Here is a 4,596-nt window from a genome sequence, read left to right as displayed (position 1 = left end):
GGATTCCATCAATTTCCTGATTAGTATCAGGTAAATACCTAATTCATCAATCCTGAATTCTGATCTCAGAGAAAAAGGTCAGAGAGGATTACAAAGAAGGTGCTTCATATTAGCAAGTCCTTTTTTTTTTTTCTGAAACAGGGTCTTGCTGTGTTGCCCAGATGGAAATGCAGTGGTATGATCTCTGCTCACTGGAACCTCAGCCTCCTGGGCTCAAGCAATTCTCCCACCTCAGCCTCCTGAGTAACTGGGACCACAAGTGTACTGCACTACATCCACTAATTTTTGTATTTTTTGTAGAGATGGGATCTCATCAGGCTGGCCAGGCTGGTCTCGAACTTCTGGTCTCAAGTGATCACCTGCCTTGGCCTCCCTTGATATGGTTTGGCTGTGTCCCCACCCAAATCTCATCTTGAATTGTAACTCTCGCAATTCCCATATGTCGTGGGGGGAACCCAGTGGGAGGTAACTGAATCATGGGGGTGGGTTTTTCCTGAGCTAGTCTCGTGATAGTAAATAAGTCTCACCAGATCTGGTTTAGAAAAATGGGAATTTCCCTGCACAAGCTCTCTCTCTTTGCCTGCCGCCGTCCAAGTAAGATGTGACTTGCTCCTCCTTGCCTTCTGCCATAATTGTGAGGTCTCTCCAGGGTAAGTCTATTAAACCTCTTTTTCTTATACATTGCCCTGTTTCAGGTATGTCTTTATCAGCAGCATAAAAACCAACTAATGCACTTCTGAAGTGCTGGGATTACAGGTGTGAGCCACCATGCTGGCCATCAGGTCCATTTTCAAAATGATGAAATCCTTTAGAAAAATCACTTTAGTCTTTTTATCAGAGATTTCTGTTGGCCCTTTTGTTGGTAATCCATTTATGTCTGCATCCCTACAGTCTACTTTGCCATCTACTTTGCCATTGGATTCCTGCATAGCTTTACTAGGCCATAAATGATGAAGAAAAGGAGAAATCAGAGAGTATGTGGATGGCTCCAGGAATTTTTTGTAGATCCAGCTCAGGGCTAGAATGATGATTCAAAGAATGCACACCATTGTCCCAGGCTTGAACTCCTAGACGTGAGAGCCCAAGCTCTCCAGGTGATAAAACTACTCTCCATGTGAAAAAAAAATAGAGAAAGAAATTTGACCCCTCTGATACTAAAGTAGAAGGCGGGACTCAACTCTGGACCAGATCGAAGACTGGCTGACACAAGGAAGAGGCGAAAGCACTTCTCCATAAAACACAGCCACCAGTGCCATTACAGTTACTCATTCCATGGCAACGACCTGGAAGTTACCACCCTTTTTCTAGAAATTTCTGACTAATCTGTCCCTTAATTTGCATGTAATTAAAAGTGGGTATAAATGTGACTTCAGAACTGCCCCTGAGCTGCTACTCTCCACACAATGCCTATAGGGTAGCCCTTGAATTCCTTCCTAGGCAAAGCCAAGGACCTTCCCAGGCAGAGTCCCAATTTTGGGGCCCACCTGCCATGCAAAACCGTATGCAGGAAACCACTCTAGGTAGACAGTAGACTGTTAAAAAAAAAAAAGGCAAAACTGTAAAGCTTTTAGTAGATCGTATCTGCATGATCTCTGGATAGGAAATTTTTTTTTAAACTGTAAAATACATAAGATAAAATTTGCAGCCCATGCGGTAGCTTATAATTCCAACACTGTGGGAGGCTGAGGTGGGAGGATCCCTTGAGGCCAATAGTTCAAGGACAGCTTGGTCAACATAGGGAGACCCATGTCTCTACAAACATTTAGAGAAAAATTATTGGCCAGGCACGGTGGCTCACACCTGTAATTCCAACACTTTGGGAGGCTGAGGTGGGCAGATCACTTGAGGTCAGGAGTTCAAGACCAGCCTGGCCAACATGGTGAAACCCTGTCTCTACTAAAAATACAAAAATTAGCCAGGCACAGGGGCAGGCGCATGTAATTCCAGCTACTTGGGAGGCTGAGGCACGAGAGTCGCTCGAACACAGGAGATGGAGGTTGCAGTGAGCCAAGATCATGCCACTGCACTCCAGCCTGGGTGACAGAGCAAGATTCAGTCTCTAAATAAATAAATAAATAAATGTATTCTTCCTTATGATGAATTTTAATAGTTCATGAATTGTTAAGAGTTAAATCCGGTTATAACATGGTCTATGGAATAAAAAGTCTCGGGTTCAGATCCTAGATTCTTGGCTTTCTAGATATATGATCTTGGGCAAGGTATTTAATCTTTTTGAATTTATTTGCTTTTATATAAAACTGGGGTAATAATATTCAGGCTGGATGTGAGGATTAAGTTATAAAGCATCTGGCACTCAAAAAATGTTATCTAGCTGGGCATGGTGGCTGACGCCTGTAATCTCTACACTTTGGGAGGTCAAGGTGGGAGGATCACCTGAGGCCAGGAGTTGGATGCCAGCCTGGGCAACATATTGAGAGACCAGTCTCTACACAAAATTTTAAAAAGCAGGTTAAGGGCCAGGTGCAGTGGCTCATGCCTGTAATCTCAGCACTTTGGGAGACCGAAGTGGGCAGATCACCTGACGTCAGGAGTTTGAGACCAGCCTGGGCAATATGGTGAAACTCCGACTCTACTAAAAATACAAAATTAGTGGGGCGCGGTGGCGCATGCCTGTAATCCCAGCTATTTGGGAGGCTGAGGCAGGAGAATCATTTGAACCCAGGAGGCAGAGGTTGCAATGAGCCGAGATCGCGCCACTGCACTCCAGCCTGGGTGACAGAGCGAGAATCCGTCTCAAAAAATATACATAAAAAATAAATAAAAAGCGGGTTAAGGTGAGAGGATAGCTTGACTTTAGGAATTTGAGGCTGCAGTGAGCCATGATCGCCCCAATGCACTCTAGACTGTGAGACACAGAGAGACTCTGAATTTTTTTTTTCAAAAAGAAAAAGTTATCTATTATTTTATGGAACTTTGTAAGTAATATATGTTAAATGAAGAACATCTTTACTTTCCAGCATTGTTGACAGTCCAAATGCTGCTAAGCTTGGGGAAGGGTAGGCAAGTTAAAAGGAAAGTGCATGTTGCTAGGTAGCAAGTCATTAGGTAATTCTTTTTGTTGTTGTTGTTGTTTTTGAGATTGAGTCTCGCTCTGTTGCCCAGGCTGGAGTGCAGTGGTGTGATCTTTGCTCACTGCAACCTCCACCTCCTGGGTTCAAGCAATTCTCTGCCTCAGCCTCTCCAGTAGCTGGGATTACAGGTGCCTGCCACCATGCCTGGCTAGGTAATTCTTTTTTACACTACCGTTTGAAATACTAAGGTTTGTATTGTAGGTTTTTTTTTTTTTTTTTGACAGAGTCTCCCTCTGTCGCCCAGGCTGGAGTGCAGTGGTGCAATCTCGGCTCACTGCAAGCTCCGCCTCCCCAGTTCACACCATTCTCCTGCCTCAGCCTCCCTAGTAGCTGGGACTACAGATGCACGCCACCACGCCTGGCTAATTTTTTTTGTATTTTTAGTACAGACAGGGTTTCACCGTGTTAGCCAGGATGGTCTCGATCTCCTGACCTTGTGATCCGCCTGCCTTGGCCTCCCAAAGTGCTGGGATTACAGGTATGAGCCACCACACCTGGCTGTATTGTAGGTTTTACATATGTTACTGAAAAAATAAATCATTAAACATATTGTCATTCGCTGTGTAATTTTATGTCTATGTACAAAGTCCATGCAATATTTCAGAAGTTAATATAATTCCCTTTTTATAACAAGTGATTTTGTGCATTTCTGCTCATTTTCTCTTTAAAATAAATGTCTTCAATCCTTTATTATGAGCAGAATTATTTCAAATCTAGGCCAAGTAAGGACATTTAAGAATCTAAGATATAATGTTCATGGCTTAATCTCAAATATAAAAGTTACTCACCTAAGTATTAGTAGTAGCAGTCTGATACTATCTGCAAGTTCTTATGTCTATATAATTTCAACTCCAAATTATTTATACATGTAATACTAATAAACATGTCACTTATTCCCTATAATTCAGTGTCTTCAGCTATTAAATAAGAAAATAATATTTACACTTGGCTCTATCCACAGAAATTTTGTGAAGAAAAATTGAGCAACATGTATACACTTTGAAATAAAAATAAAGTAACAAATCCTATCTTATGAGAAAAATACAAAACTCAAATGATATATAGTATATATAACAGGTTTTTCTACAAACCATGCTTCAATGCTGTCATGGCATACCAACTGATAAACTGCTTTGATAGTTTCCTAGGACTGAAGGTCATCTCATATCTGCCCTGGAGAATACAAGAATAGCTACAGTTTTAACTATTAGTACAGCAGTAAAAACACACAAGGTTTTCCTTGCATGCAACTCTGGATTTCATTCAACTTCTCAAAAATCTTACATCCTCAGTTCACCTTTTTAAAAGTTCTTCAACTCATCCCAGTATTGCTAATGTAGTATTTCACAAATGCTGTCTTGTTCATTGGCTTGATATCTCTGAATTTTAACTACTTGATTCAACTGCTGTAATTTGAATTATTTTGCTCCGTCTTTTCAGTTTAATGTTCTAATGTTTTAAGTATAAATGTTTCTCAAAGTGGCCTGGCATTGAGAGTCAAGAA

General features: G+C 41.4%; 1 pseudogene; it reads right to left on the bottom strand.

Moving 5' to 3' along the window:
- Window positions 1–651: 651 nt before the first annotated feature.
- Window positions 652–1,049, bottom strand: LOC106992683 (UPF0729 protein C18orf32 homolog pseudogene; annotated as a pseudogene).
- Window positions 1,050–4,596: the final 3,547 nt, after the last annotated feature.

The sequence above is a fragment of the Macaca mulatta genome, chromosome 12 (genome assembly GCF_049350105.2).
Source record: "Macaca mulatta isolate MMU2019108-1 chromosome 12, T2T-MMU8v2.0, whole genome shotgun sequence".
Lineage (NCBI taxonomy): Eukaryota > Metazoa > Chordata > Mammalia > Primates > Cercopithecidae > Macaca > Macaca mulatta.
The sequence above is the reverse complement of the archived record's forward strand: the minus strand, read 5'-3'. Positions and strand labels throughout refer to the sequence as shown.